Source organism: Lolium rigidum, chromosome 7, assembly GCF_022539505.1.
Source record: "Lolium rigidum isolate FL_2022 chromosome 7, APGP_CSIRO_Lrig_0.1, whole genome shotgun sequence".
In the NCBI taxonomy this organism is placed as follows: Eukaryota; Viridiplantae; Streptophyta; class Magnoliopsida; order Poales; family Poaceae; genus Lolium; species Lolium rigidum.
The window spans coordinates 89187225-89203539 of record NC_061514.1 but is presented as its reverse complement, the minus strand read 5'-3'; positions in this window follow the sequence as shown (position 1 = coordinate 89203539).

Genomic DNA, 16315 nt, shown 5'->3' with positions numbered 1-16315 from the left:
CACCATATCTACCTACTACATGGTATTTCTCCGCCATTCCAAAGTAAATTGCTTGAGTGCTACCTTTAAAATTTCCATTCTTTACCTTTGCAATATATAGCTCATGGGACAAATAGCTTAAAAACTATTGTGGTATTGAATATGTACTTATGCACTTTATCTCTTATTAAGTTGCTTGTTGTGCGATAACCATGTTTCGGGGACGCCATCAACTACTCTTTGTTGAATATCATGTGAGTTGCTATGCATGTCCGTCTTGTCCGAAGTAAGAGAGATCTACCACTTTAATGGTTAGAGCATGCATATTGTTAGAGAAGAACATTGGGCCGCTAACTAAAACCATGAATCATGGTGGAAGTTTCAGTTTTGGACATATATCCTCAATCTCATATGAGAACACTAATTGTTGCTACATGCTTATGCATTAAAGAGGAGTCCATTATCTGTTGTCCATGTTGTCCCGGTATGGATGTCTAAGTTGAGAATAATCAAAAGCGAGAAATCCAAAATGCGAGCTTTCTCCTTAGACCTTTGTACAGGCGGCATGGAGGTACCTCTTTGAGACACTTGGTTAAAACATGTGTATTGCGATGATCCGGTAGTCCAAGCTAATTAGGACAAGGTGCGGGCACTATTAGTATACTATGCATGAGGCTTGCAACTTGTAAGATATAATTTACATAATACATGTGCTTTATTACTACCGTTGACAAAATTGTTTCTTGTTTTCAAAATAAAAGCTCTAGCACAAATATAGCAATTGATGCTTTTCCTCTTTGAAGGACCTTTCTTTTACTTTTATGTTGAGTCAGTTCACCTATTTCTCTCCACCTCAAGAAGCAAACACTTGTGTGAACTGTGCATTGATTCCTACATACTTGCATATTGCACTTGTTATATTTCTCTATGTTGACAATTATCCATGAGATACACATGTTATAAGTTGAAAGCAACCGCTGAAACTTAATCTTCCTTTGTGTTGCTTCAATACCTTTACTTTGATTTATTGCTTTATGAGTTAACTCTTATGCAAGACTTATTGATGCTTGATTTGAAGTACTATTCAAGAAAAGTCTTTGCTTTATGATTCATTTGTTTACTCATGTCATTCACCATTGTTTTGATCGCTGCATTCATTACATATGCTTACAATAGTATGATCAAGGTTATGATGGCATGTCACTCCAGAAATTATTTTTGTTATCGTTTACCTGCTCGGGACGAGCAGGAACTAAGCTTGGGGATGCTGATACGTCTCCGACGTATCGATAATTTCTTATGCTCCATGCCACATTATTGATGATACTCACATGTTTTATACACATTATATGTCATTATTATGCGTTTTCCGGAACTAACCTATTGACGAGATGCCGAAGTGCCGGTTCTCGTTTTCTGCTGTTTTTGGTTTCAGAAATCCTAGAAAGGAAATATTCTCGGAATCGGACGAAATCAACGCCCAACATCCTATTTTTCCCGGAAGCTTCCAGAGCACCGAAGAAGGGCCAGAGGGGAGCCAGGAGGGCCCCACCCCACAGGGCGGCGCGGCCAAGGGGGGGGCGCCCCCCTAGTGTGTGGGCCCCCCGTGGCCCCTCCGAGGCCGCCCTTCCGCCTACTTAAGGTCTCCGTCGCGAAAACCCTATTACGTTCGACGAAACCAGAGAAAACCTTCCAGAGCCGCCGCCATCGCGAAGCCAAGATCTGGGGGGCAGGAGTCTCTGTTCCGGCACGCCGCCGGGACGGGGAAGTGCCCCCGGAAGGCTCCTCCATCGACACCACCGCCATCTTCATCAACGCCGTTGTCTCCCATGAGGAGGGAGTAGTTCTCCATCGAGGCTAAGGGCCGTACTCGGTAGCTATGTGGTTAATCTCTCTCCTATGTACTTCAATACAATAATCTCATGAGCTGCCTTACATGATTGAGATTCATATGATGATGCTTGTAATCTAGATGTCATTATGCTAGTCAAGTGGGTTTTACTTATGTGATCTCCGGAGACTCCTTGTCCCACGTGTGTAAAGGTGACGAGTGTGTGCACCGTGTGGGTCTCTTAGGCTATATTTCACAGAATACTTATTCACTGTTATGAATGGCATAGTGAAGTGCTTATTTATATCTCTTTATGATTGCAATGTGTTTTATATCACAATTTATCTCGTGTGCTACTCTAGTGATGTTATTAAAGTAGTTTATTCCTCCTGCACGGTGTAATGGTGACAGGTGTGTGCATCGTGTAGTACTTGGCGTAGGCTATGATTGTGATCTCTTGTAGATTATGAAGTTAACTATTGCTATGATAGTATTGATGTGATCTATTCCTCCTTTCGTAGTGTGAAGGTGACAGAGTGTGCATGCTATGTTAGTACTTGGTTTAGTTGTGTTGATCTCGTCATGCACTCTAAGGTTATTTAAACATGAACATTGAATATTGTGGAGCTTGTTAACTCCGGCATTGAGGGTTCGTGTAATCCTACACGGTTAGTGGTGTTCATCATCCAACAAGAGAGTGTAGAGTCTAGCATCTATTTATTTATTCTCGTTATGTGATCAAAGTTGAGAGTGTCCACTAGTGAAAGTATGATCCCTAGGCCTTGTTCCTAAATACTGCTATCGCTGCTTGTTTACTTGTTTTACTGCATCTTTACTTCCTGCAATATTAATACCATCAACCGCACGCCAGCAAGCACTTTTCTGGCGCCGTTACTACTTGCTCATATTCATTCATACCACTTGTATTTCACTATCTCTTCGCCGAACTAGTGCACCTATTAGGTGTGTTGGGGACACAAGAGACTTCTTGCTTTGTGGTTGCAGGGTTGCATGAGAGGGATATCTTTGACCTCTTCCTCCCCGAGTTCGATAAACCTTGGGTGATCGACTTAAGGGAAACTTGCTGCTGTTCTACAAACCTCTGCTCTTGGAGGCCCAACACTGTCTACAAGAATAGAAGCACCCGTAGACATCAGGCGCATTTGAATTTTTCCACCAGATCCCATTCCAAGTGTTTGAATGGAACCTGCCAGATCCTTAGATATGATAGGAGTAAGCCCCACACCTGTTTCATGGACAACCAAGTTTTCCTGTTAAACACCAAATGGTTCCTATTGTTCCAAATGCACCATATAACTACAGATGAGACAACATTTAACTGCTCAAACTTTTTATTGCATAGCCATTTTGATGCAAGGGATAAGTAATCAACAATTTCTACACCAAAGACCAAAGCAACCTAGATATCAGGCAGTCAAAGAATAGATGTTTAACAGATTCTAATTCACTACAAAGCTCACAATCCAAGGGTTTTTGGATACCCCTATGCCTAAGATTATCCCTAGTCATGATTTTGTTTTGGGACAACAGCCAAAGAAAGATTTGCACTCTAGGTGGGATTTTTAAGTCCCAGACAGCAGGCAGAAAAACTGGTTGAACCCCTCTAAAATTGATGATAGCATACAAAGATTTAGAGGAATACACCCCTTTCGATTCATACTTCCAGATAAGCTGGTCCTCTTCCACAGAGAGGATGATTGTTTGAGCAATTTCACATATCTCAAGCCACATTTCCATCATCTGTGTAGTAAAGGTTCTCCTAAAGTCACAACTTAACTGTTGTCCATCCCATAGATCTGCTACAGTTTTCATTTGTTGGTTAACCACAAAGTAAATGTCCCAGTACTGAGTGGAAAGAGGAGCGTTTCCAAACCAAGTATCTTCCCAGAATCTAACAGACCTACCATTCCCAATTTTCCATTTATAACCAAACTTAACTGCTCTAGATGCCCACATCATACCCTTCCAGAAGACAGACGGATTAATGTCTTGGCAACAGAAAATATTAGGATCCCTAGTATTATATTTAGCATCTATTATTCTTTTCCAGAGACTCCCTTCTCCATATATATATATATATATATATATCTTTTAACCCAAGAACCAACTAAGCATATATTTAAATCCTGTAGGTTTGGAATACCAAGCCTTTTTCATGCAAATAGATGGCCAATTTGCTAGATGAATTTTCTTATTTCCATCTACATCATCCCACATACAATTAGCTATCTGAGTATTGATAAGATTTAGAGCCCATTTGGGGAACTTGAAAAAGGAAAGCATGTATATATGAATGCTAGATAAAACAGTTTGGATGAGGATTCTTTTTGCCTCTAAAGACAACAATTTTCCCCTCCATCCTGCCATTCTACTAAGAAGACTGTCAACCAGAGGTTGCAGATCTTCTCTTTTGAGTTTACTAAAGTGCAAGGGAAGACCTAAATACTTCACAGGAAATTTCCCAGCAACACATTGGAAAATATCTAAAAAGGAGCAAGTTCATCACTCTCCATATTAATAGCCATCAACTCACTTTTGTGGTAATTGATTTTCATCCCTGACACTTGTTCAAAACAAGTAAGGGTCCATTTAAGGTTTATAGCATTTCTCTCATTGTTTTCTAGAAAGAGCAAGGTGTCATCTGCATATTGCAGACTAATCACCCCACCAGGAACTAAATGTGGACAAAATCCTGTGATCATGCCACAAGAAGCACCTTTATTCACCATTTTCGAAAAAACATCAACCACAAAATTAAAAAGGAGGGGAGAAAAAGGGTCCCCTTGCCTTAAGCCTTTACCAGTGAGGAAAAAATCTCCCTCCACATCATTCACCTTAACACCAACAGACCCTCCTTGGGTTATCTGTTTAATCATTGAGATAATTTTCTCCCCAAAGTTGCAAGATTCATAGAGAAAATCTAAATTTACTCTATCATAGGCTTTTTCATAGTCTATTTTGAAAACTAAACCTTTTTCTTTCCTCCTATACACCTCATGAATGATTTCATGAGCTGAGACCACACTCTCTAAGATAAACCTACCCTTAATGAAAGCAGATTATTGCTGAGAAATCAATCTGTCAATCAGTAAGGAGAATCTATTTGTAATAACTTTGGTAAAGATTTTAAACACACAGTTCAATAAACTTATAGGTCTAAACTTCATCATCTCTTTTGCATCATCCTCCTTGGGGATCAAGGTGATCATAGCAAAATTTAACCTATAGATGTCTAACCTATTCTGGTACCAGTCATCAAAAAGCTCAAGAAGATCCCTTTTAATAACGTCCCAAAAAGATTGGAAAAAAAGAAAGGATAAGCCATCCGGGCCAGGTGCTCCTTCAGCATAAGACCCAAACACAGCCTCCTTAATTTCCTCTTCAGAAAACTCCTTCTCTAACTCAGCATTCTCCTGTGATGTAACTTTCTCTTCATAGGAAAAGAAGTCATCCATTAATCTAATATCAGGTCTTTCTTCCTTTTTAAACAACTCTTTATAAAAATCAGTTGCTATTTTAAGCATGCCTTTTTGGTCAGTAATAGGGCCCTCTGACCCCTCTAAGACATTTATTCTTTTCTTCCTTCTCCTCTGATTAGCTATTGCATGGAAATAGGTTGTGTTCCTATCTCCCTCCAGGATATTCCTGTCCCTGGATCTTTGCCTAGCTTTGGTCTCCTCAATGATCCAATAAGTGTTCAGCTCAGTGAGGATATCATCTAATCTTTTTCTACTGTTATCATCTAAAGGCTGGGTTTCAGCAGAAATATCTAAAGAGTCATATTCCTCCATGAGTTCTTTCTTATGTTTCCTAATATCAGCCTCTAGGTTAGCACTCTATCCTCTAGCTAATTTCCTAAAATACTTACATTTATCATGCCAACTATCAACAGCAGATTTGTTACCCATGTCCAGACTCCAAGCTTTAATCACTAGGTCCTTAAAGTCAGGCCTGGATAACCACCACTTCTCAAACTTAAAACCACTTTTCTTTGGAGCCTGACCACAACCAGAGTCCCATATAATGGGAGTATGATCACTCCCTACTCTAGGCAGAGCTCTAGCATGAGCTAAAGGAAAAGTTTCTTCAAATTCAGTTGTACAGAAAATCCTATCAATTCTACTCATGATCAGATTTTCCTGGTTATTGGCCCAAGTAAAAGCTCTACCAGTTAAACCAATCTCTACCAGAGCCCAGATATCAATCCAAGCATTGAACTTATCTGCCCATCTATGATCAATGATGCCATTACTCTTATCTGACTGAGATCTAACAAGGTTAAAATCACCACCAATAATAGCAGGGCCTTCCCAATGAAGGAAAAGCTCATGTAGTTCAGAAATAAAGGCATCTTTTTTTCCTCATAAGAAGAACAATACACGGTGGTGATTCTAACAGTTGTATCAGTTACCTTGTTCCTAACTATTACACTAACAGAAAAATTCCTAATATCCCAAGCTATAATGTCAAAGAGGTCAAGATTTAAACCAACTAAAATCCCTCCCGCAGACCCAGCTGCAGGAAGATGATTCCAAGCAAAATTTCTATTCCCTAAAACACACTTAAGAAAGGAATTACTAAATTGCTGCTTTTTTTGTTTCTTGGAAGCCAATATAGTCTAAATGTAAAGGAACAAGATTTTCATCTATATATCTCTGCCTACCCAGGGCTTGAATCCCTCTACCATTCCAAAAACCACACTTCATCTAAATATTTTCCTGGGGTGCTTGCCCCGTTTTTTCCTAGTCACATGTACCCACACATTCTCACCTCTATCATCAAACTCAAGATCTGTATTATACTGATCAGGAGTTCTTGGACAGTCAGTAGTAACTGACAGAACATCTACATCTAACAGAGGATCCATAGGCTCATCAGAAGGAAGCCTCTGAATACTATTTGTAACTAAACTATCAGTTTCCACAGTATCATCTACTACACCAGTATCTACATGAATCCCTATCTTCCTAGCCATATCACCTAATTCTTCTACTTGCAGAACATGAAAAGGATTGGATCTGATTATACCTGTCATTTTTGAAGCAGCTCCCATAGTATTTTTCTTCTCTTTCAATTCCATAGCTTTATCCATCACATTCTTTGATCTGTCAATTCTGTCACTTTGTCTACTAGGTTGCACAGGGCCCCAAGCTTTCTTTTGTTTCTTTCCTGCTCCTTGGTCCTCTCTATCTTTCATCAGATCATGAAAAGCTAGCATGATATCCTCAAGGAGACTGAGCTGTTCTGTAGCAGCTTCTTCCATTCTCTCAAAGAAAAGATAAGCCTTCTTCATTCCAGAAGCTAGTAACTTCAGATCTCACACCCTCATCAGCATTGTTGGAAACATCCCAGGTGAACTGTCCATCAGTACCTATAGCACCCTTCTCCACCAGTAGCTTATACACCTCAGAGCCAGGAATCACTTCATCATGTATGTCAGTAGCCAGCATTGCATTCTGTCTCCCATGAACTGCATTCCCAGTTTCCACTTGGTGATTTGAGCCACCACTAGACTGTGAGTTTGTGGTGTTTCTATTTACTTCAGATCTCCCATCAGTATCCATACCACTGTTTCCATTCCCATTACCTCCTCCTATATTGCCACCTTCCTGCCCAGTAGGTAAGTCTCTCTGTGCCCCAGCTGCATTTGGTAACTCAGCAGTGAACTGTAACTGGAAGAGTTTTCCATGGAAGTTAAACAGCCTACCAGCAGGGATTCTGTTAGGATCTCTGCATGTTAGGATCTCTGCAGAGAATTTCAACCCTAACTACCTCAGCACAATTCTTGAAAATGCTTTGCCAGTCCACCTTTTTCAACAGTCCACACACAGACACAGCTTGATCAATGATGTTCCACTCACACCATGGAGGCAGCAGTCCCCTTATCTGAATCCAGGTTTCTGCTAAGGTTTCCACAGGTTCTGGGTCATCAAACCACTTGGTAACAGAGACAGTGACTCCCTCTTTTGCCAGTCCAAACCTTGGGTAACCAATCACCTGCTCCACAGGGATATGTGGTTGGAATTTCACCAGATAGGACCAATCCCCAAGTTCCCTAATCTGCCAAGGCCAGTTTGTCTTGTAGATGTTTGAGAATTCCCTGCCTAGGTCCTCCCTGCTAATCTCTCCATCTTCAACAGTCACCACTCCACAGTTCCTTGTAGAGCTGATGGGATTGACACTTACTTCAGGAGCTTCAATATGATAAAAGCCAAGACCATTAGCAGAACTCCCTATGTATCTGGCAATCTGATGAGGTCTCTTGAGAACTGGGCAGTCATCCACAGCATGATTGCTGGCTTTGCATATGAAACAGCAGGCTCCTTTGGAGCAAGCAGCCTTCAGATGCCCTGGCTCACCACATCCTTCACATATAGTATCTGCATAGTTCAAGGAGTTTGAACCAGAAGACTCTGCTTGAGCTGGACCTTTCTTTTTCTGTTGGAATCTACCTTGTTGGTTCTTGTTCCTGCCTCCATATTCTCCAGGTGCTTGTTGACCTTGACCACCATTCTGCTGCGGATTCACCCATTGATTTTGTTGCATGCCAAAAGGTTGCTGAGGATATGGAGGAAAGGGACCTCCAAACCAGGGTGGAGGCATAGCACCAGGCATAAATCCATAAGGAGCTTGAGGTGGGTGGGGGTAACCTTGCATCTGGGTGAATTCTGGTTGAAACTGTCGATTCAGTTGCTGCTGTCGATCCCCTCTACCGTTGTTACAACGGCCACGACCTCTCCCCCGATCAGCCATGATCAGAGGATCCTCCTGCTCGAAATCTTCAACACCCAGCACAACCAAGCCGGGACGATCGGGAGGGAGTGGTGGCGGCGGCCTGGAGGGGGAGCTGTGAAACCTAGGTTCTCCCCTTTTTGTACAAGGACGCCTATGCCCTGGAGGTTTGGTGAGATTCGGAGGAATATGCCATACTTGTCTGTAGAAACATTCCACCTCGTCTTTCTCAGAGCAAAAGGTATTCCAAAAATAATCTATTTCTCCTTCCCTTGGACTCTTGTCAACGGCTAAACGCCCAGACTCAAAAGTACTAGCAAAATATCCAAAAGCTTGTCGTTGAGGCCGCAGCTCAGTTCTCCTTCTTCTCTGCCACCAGCACTTGCATGATTTTCTCCATTAGCAAGGCTTGATGACTGAGAACCAGTAGCGATGTTGCCGCAGTACGCTCCCTGCGCGAACCACCATCCTCTGCTCTGATCGGATCCCACATTGGCGTCATTTGGCGATTTGCCTCCACCATTGCCATGGACACAGGGGATAGAGGACGTCTGGGACGGCCTGGCTGCCCCTCCCGTCTGATCGGTTGACTAGAAGCTCTCATGGAGCAGCGAGGAATCACTGACGACACCTCCATTTTGCCCTTGACATCGTAGCAGGCGAGCTTCTTCAGAGATTTCCTTTTGACGGACTTCATCGACCCTACCCTGCTCGATGTGGATGATCCCTTCTCCATCGAGGTAGCTTGTGTTTGCCCTACCTGAGATCGAGATCGGCCCGATTGAGCCGATGAAGAGATTGAACTGACGAACTCCTGAATCCTCTGCAGATCGAGACGGGCTCGCCGCACCTTCCTCCGGCCGCGCCCCTCCCAGACCCAACGAGATCCGCCATGGATCTGGTCCCGAGCTTGAGGTGACATCTCCGCGCCTGTCTTCACCCAATCCTTGCCCGCCTCCAAGTCTCGCAAGGCTTTGAACCGCGCCGCCACTCTCCGAAATCCCCCTTCCGCCACCACCAAGCGGCAGCGCCAGACACCTCCGCGGAGCACGGCGATGCGAGATCTGGGGGAGAGAGAGGCAGCCTCGCCACGGAGCTAATTGGGCGGACAAGCAGGCGGAGCGGCGAACGGACGCGTGCCCGCTGGAGGCCTTGGAAGTAGGAGCGACATCGCGGCCCGGCGACGTGTCATGTACGGGCCCCGAGGTGGTTCCGCCATGAACAGGACCTTGGGTCGGACTCGTCGCCTGGGCCCTTGCGACCGAAAAGGCTTCATCGTCGAATGGAGCATGGTGCTCCCCTTCACCCTCCTTCACCTTGACGAGACGCGAGGATGGGAGGCGCCTCGCCACTGGGAGAGTCAGGGCGACGGAATTCCAGCCCACGCTCGCCAGCCGCGACCCGCGCTTCCAGATAGCGGATTTGCCTCGGGAGATCTCGAGGAAGCGGGGGCCGCCATCCACGAGGCTCGCACATGGCGTCGCGTTCCTCCGGCGAGGCCCGGAGGAGGTAGAGGAGGTAGTATCGACGAACCAGCTTGTCCTGGAGATCCAACTCCAACGCGCTTGCCCTGCGTGGCGGGGAGGACCCCCGCGGCGCTCTGCTCGGAGACGACATCCGCACCCTCCGCCGCACTTTGGAGGGCCCGGAAGGGGAAGGCGGCAGCGGAGGAGCGAGGGATGGCCGGCGGCAGAGAGCGCATCCAGAGCGAGGAGCGATGAGAGGAGAGGTCTGCTGGTGTATTATTGTCGCCGGGATTAGGGTTTTGCCCATGTCTCTATAATTTTATTTCAAATAAAAAATTAAAATACGAATTTTGAATGTTTGATAATAAATAAAGCGGTAGGTGTAGCCACCCTTGGTTTTGAGTTTCCGTGTTTGCTGTTCCTAAAAAACTGTTACGGAGTATTATCATTGAAGCAACGACACGAGAGAACAGCCCAATAGCAACCTTCCCGTAGATGGTTCGGACAATAATAGCGCCCCTTTTATGGAAACATTTTCGACGAGTCATATCGCAAAACCGAGAACCGATTGATCTTGCCGTCCACGTCGTATGATTTGTCGCTAGTATTTGTGTTGTATCATCGACGACGGTTTCGACGCGTTGAAAACAGGAAAAGCTTGGTTAGCAAGGAATTAAAGTTTTATTTGTGCCACATCATGCCTGATGAATCATGATGTGCAATCCGTAAGGGTTATCCTCGGGCTATTAAAAGAAAACCGATTGATCGTAAGTCGGACGAAAGTGACGGCCATCCAAAGCATTGACGCCGTCACTTTTGCGGCCACGGGGCAGAGGCACCCGGCGTCGTGATCCATCCGGAGCGAATGACGGCCGGCGTTCCCGTGACGCGAGCTCAGCCCTATCCGCGCCGCAGCTTACTCTGACGAGATCAGGGCGTGACGACTGAGTCTTCACGTACGCACATGCACACCACCCTGCTCGATAGGATCGATCACAGGAACAGTTTCCTCGCGTGCTTGGAGCCAGCCGACTCGCCGAGTTAGAGCATCTCTAAGAGCATCTCTACCGGTGCCTTCAAATAGCCACCGGTAGGGGCGCCGGCACCTTCGTTTAGAGGGCACCAGCACAACATCTTCTATTTGGGGTTGATGCTCCCACATCTGCAGCCTCAAAACGGCGGTCCCGATAGATTTTCAAATTTAAAATGATATTTAAAACTAAAATTCATAGAAAATTCATACGAAGTTCATACAAAGGTAGCTCGAACATAAACATAACCTAAAACTTAATCCTATCTACTGGTTGTCGATTGGGCCGCTCGACGGCCCTGCCTCGTCGTCGTTCTTCGCCATTGGCGTCTGCGACCGTGCCCGCTTCTCCTCCCTTGTTTCGCGCAGCTAGCGGTGGAGCATGGCGGCCGGCGTCGCAGGGGCTTGCCGGCGGCGCTGTCCCCGCGCTTCCAGCCTTTCCCGAGAAGCGGCGATCTCGGCGCGCCTCGCCACCTGGCGGGCGAAGGCCTCGTAGTGCCGATGGGCGTTGAGTTCTGCAAGCCTCTGTCGCTCCGCCTCCATGAGGCGGCGTCCCGCCTCCTCCGTGGCCGCTCGCTGGCGCGAGATCTCGAGGCCGTGCTGGAGGTTCGCGTCGTTGATGAACTCGTCCCTCTCCTCCTTCAACCGCTGGTATCGTTTCGCCTTCAGCGACGCGAGGGTCGCCGCCTGCTCCGGGTGGGCGGGGGCCTGCGGCAGCTCCCCCGACTGCGCTGCCTCCTCCGCCGCCTCTTCTTCCGCGGCTGCGACGTGGACCTCTTCCCACGCCGCGAAACGTGGGTCTACTTCCTCGTCGGTGCTGTAATCAGCGTCGGCCTGCGGCTCCGGCTCGGGCTCCGGCGGAGGCAGCGCGGCCGTTGAGGCCAAGCATGGAGTACGTGGTCTTCAGACGGCGAGGCATTTTGATGTGGAGAGGAGAGAATGGAGCGGCGGTGGTGGAGAGGAGAGAATGGAGCAGCGGTGGTGGACGGCGTACGAACTATATAGCGGTGGCAACTACCCACATATACGCCGACTGGACGCCGGGTGGTCAGTCGCTGCTCTCGTGGCCGCCTCGGTTTCCACGCGGGAGGTCATTAAACGCCGCCGACCAACCTTCCCGCGTCGCGGCCGATGCGAACTGTCGCGTCCTCTCGCTGACAAGGCGCCCCCACCCGCGAAAACCATCGTTCCGCGAGGCGCCGGCGCGCCCAATTCGCGTCCTTGGCAAAGGGGCCGGCACGGGGGTGCCGGCTATTCTATTGGGCTCGAAAAATGGCCAGCGCCATTTGGTGCGCGCCGGTGCGAGCTCAAAAACGACGCCGGCTCCCAAATCGCTATCGGGGCCGCCGGTGGAGATGCTCTAACACATCCCCTATTTATCGGAACCGAATAAACTGAGTTCAGTTTCCCGAAAAACGAATTGGACGCGCATTTAGGCACGGCGCAGAACAGAAACCGAAAACAAAAACCGAACTCCCGAAAATGAAACGTCGCGGGAAATCGAAACTCGCGATTGTAGCCGATTTCATCCGATCAAGCTTAATTCGTTCATAATTTACAATAATAGTGGCAAAATACATCCACATTGGACCTACATTACGTACTACGGACCTAATTAGACTAGAAACTTAGGTACCCGGAGACTATACTGTCACCGGGGCGTTGGTGGAGGGTTTATGGTCGCCGGCGGTTCCTAGGCAACGACGAGCGCCGCCACCTCGATGGCCGCCGCCTCGGAGGTGCTCCCGCAAAGGAGAGGCGGTCCGTCGGCATCGTCGTCATTGTCGCATCGCGGGGGCAACAGCGGCAGCGGCGGGCTGCATGCGCTGGCAGCGGGGGGCGCCTCCGCTTCCCCCTCCGCAGCCGCAGCCGCCTCCGCGCGCGTTTGAATGCGTGCCATTAGTTCCGGCCACTTGCGGCCGGCCCGCTTCCATGCGCCGTCGGAGCGCGACCGCCTAGCGCGCTCCGGCTCCGCCCGTACGCCCGGCGGACGCCGACTTGACCTTCCGCCACCGGATCGGCCACCGCCCCTACCCACACGTCTTGCACGCGCCATTTTGGACGGCGGGGTGGTGGGTGTAGCGGCGGAGCGGCGTCGAAGGGCCCGAGATTGCTCGCCGGAGCTGAGGCAGGCGGCGGGAGAGGAGCGGCGGGAGGGGAGTAGGGTTTCCGAAGCGAACTCCCCTCCGCGAATCCTTTTAATAGGGCCCGTGCGGGGAGTTTCTCGGGCCCCTGAACTTCCGATTCGGGCCGGCCCATGTATTCGGGCTCTGATCTGCGCGCGTTTCGGCCCGAACCCGTAATTCCGCCGGAAAAGTTCGGTTCCGGCGGGATTTACGGGCTCTGTTAGAGATGCTCTTAGAGCACCGGCGGCCCCCATAGCGTTTCTGATAGGGTCGGCGGTTAAAATAGGCTCACATCAGTGTGCCCTAAAACGCGTCGGCAACCCCATGCTGGCTCCTTCGCAAAGGGCCCGGATCGGACGCGCTGGCGCGTCGCGTTTTGCGATGGGGCCGCGCAGTCAGTGACACCAGAGCGCCGCACAGGAGATTTCCCGCCACGATGCCGCGCGGGAGGATTTCCGCCTCACCGTCGGTCTATATTAACCCCTTCTTCCCCGCCTCTCACTTTAGTCGTGCAAAAATCTAAACCCACAATGTATTCTCGTCGCAACGATGCGGTGGAGGAGGACCCGAAGCTCGCAGAGTACGAGGTGTGGGAGGAGGCGCCGCTAGCGGCGACCGTAGAGGCATTTGTCGCGGACGAGCGACAGCAGCAAGAGGCGGAGCGGCGGCACTAGGAGGCGGTGCAGCTGGAGCAGACTGTCGAGTGGTGGCAGCAGCGGCGGGAGGTGCGGGAGGAGCAGCAGCGTCAGGATGAAGTCTACCAGCGGCGATGCTTGGAGGAGATGTAGCTGCGACTACGGAGGCAGGAGGTGGAGCACCGTCGGCGGTGGGAGGAGCTGGAGCAGCTGCTGCGTTAGGAGGCGGCGGCCACGGATAGAGCGGCCTACTTGGCGTTCATGGCGGAGAGAGAAGCAGGGGATCGATGAAGGTCCAGACGCAGAGGAGCAAGCGGCGCAGCAGCGTGCGATAGTCGAGTCGTACGAGTCGCTCAAGAAGATGGAGGATGACGCCCGTGCACGCGAGCAGGAGAACAAGGAGCGGTGGTGCCACGCCGTCCACCTCTACATAGAGCCGGGCGGCCAGTAGGCTAGAGCTGAAGCCAATTTCACATGTCATCCGGACTAAAACATTATTCATTCCTCAATCGTGAATGACATGAAAATGAAACTAGAAGAAAATGTTTAGTTTGTCTAAAAATGTTATTGGGGCCGCCGGTTTGGGGGCGCCTGTGTGGGAGCAACACCCCAAATGGAGGATGCAGTACCGGTATCCCCTATACGGTTGTGCCGGCACCGACGCCTGTTTGGGGGGCGCCAGTGGAGATGCTCTTACCCCCGGAGTCTTCACGTGGGTACCTCCCCTGTTCATGGTGGATACAACGGCGTGTGTGAAATTGTCAAGGTGATACTAGGTTAATGGAAATTTAAAATTAATGAAATTCATTCGAAATAAATCAAAACTTGAACAAAATATAGAGAAGTGCGTGTTAACAAAACTCGAGATCGATTGCTGAAATGAAATCACATCATCAATTTTAGACCTCGGGCTGAGTCATGACATAGACGAAAAGAAAAGAACCTCCTCCCCACGTGTCGCACCATAGAGCGACGCCGGGGGTAACGACTGCGCTAGAGCCCCCTTCGACCCGGACGCCCTCGCCGCCGCTAGCTTCGGCCCTAGGCGCGTCGGTGGAAGGCCCAACCACTGAAGGTGGTTTTGGGTCGGTGGGCGACGAAGACGCCTGCAGGAGCCGTTAGGGGCAGCGACAACCGGTGCATCGATGCGCAGCGATCAGGGTCGCGTCCCTGCGCGCAGGGTGGTGGTGGAAGCTACGTCCGGAGGCGCGCCATGAGGCTCGACGGCGAAGGTGACCTGGGCTTGCGTCCGGGGCAAACCCTAGATCAGACCGACCTCACTTTTCGCCCTCTGCGTTGCCCATCTTGGCCGCCACCGGTATAAGTTCGATCGTGCTCTACCATTTCCTTGGGGAGGGTGGTTTTGCGGGGGCGTGGAGGGCGGCGTGGTGCTGCTTGCTTGACCTAATAATGGCGGTGGTCCTACGGTTCCTCTCGCGTCAAGACGAATATCTCCTTCATGATTTTCCTCAGTGATTTGGTCGGAGTGTCGAGTTTCGAAATGCTCTGCCGGTGAACCCCATTGGGGCGTCTCATGCTTGGAGTTTGCTAGATCGGATGGAATGAAGCCATGCACACCAATGTTTTTTTCTGACCGTTTGGTGTCAAGAGGGAGCGGCTCGAAGCTCTGCTATCTGTTGCCATCATGGGACACGTATTTTAGTTCCGTGGTGAAGTTAGAGACGGAGAATGGCATGGAAGCCGATATTTGAGGACTAGTCATGGTGGTTCGTGGCTTCGCGTCAATAGCTAACTTTCTTGGTGTTTCAGGCTTCATAACAGCGGCATGCGAGTGGGGCGTTAGCACAGGAGAAATCCAAAGTTCTACCTTTCAGAGTGGAAATAGAAGGTTTGGCTTTAACTTAACTGGTTGTGCCTGACAATCGCCTTGTTGAAAGAATTATGTTGCGAGCGGGGACTTTCTTTAGGGTGAAAAATCTAAGATCTATTGTCAGATGGTGGCGGCACTTATGCACTGTTTTTTTGGTGGAGGCATCACTTTTGAAGAACTTGAACTTCAGGTGTTGTCTGTGTGTTCTCTGTGCTAGTGTAAGAACACTTTAGCGGGACTTTTCACTTTTTATTTCTTTTTATTTTTTAATTGTGTGCATCCGTACTATCATTAGGTATTGTGCTATTATAGAGATGTAATTGATATCTTTGAGATACTAATATTTTTTTCTTTACCCAAAATAAATCAAATTTAGACCTCATGATTGGACCGATAACTAGATAATCAAGAGACTACCGAGAGCATGATATATAACCTGATGACACATGAACTCGCGCACATAAACAACTTAAAGCATACTTGGGAGTTGCAGTTCTATTGTCTACATCATATGAAAAAAAAAAAGCTTACGATTGAGAGTTATCCGAAATGGTGAGGTGAAGCTACTTCTTAAAAAGAAAATTTTCAAACAGTCGATCATGTCGAACCGTGCAACCTTTCCCCCAAAGAAAAAACACGCTCAACCAAAATGCACCGGCCAGCC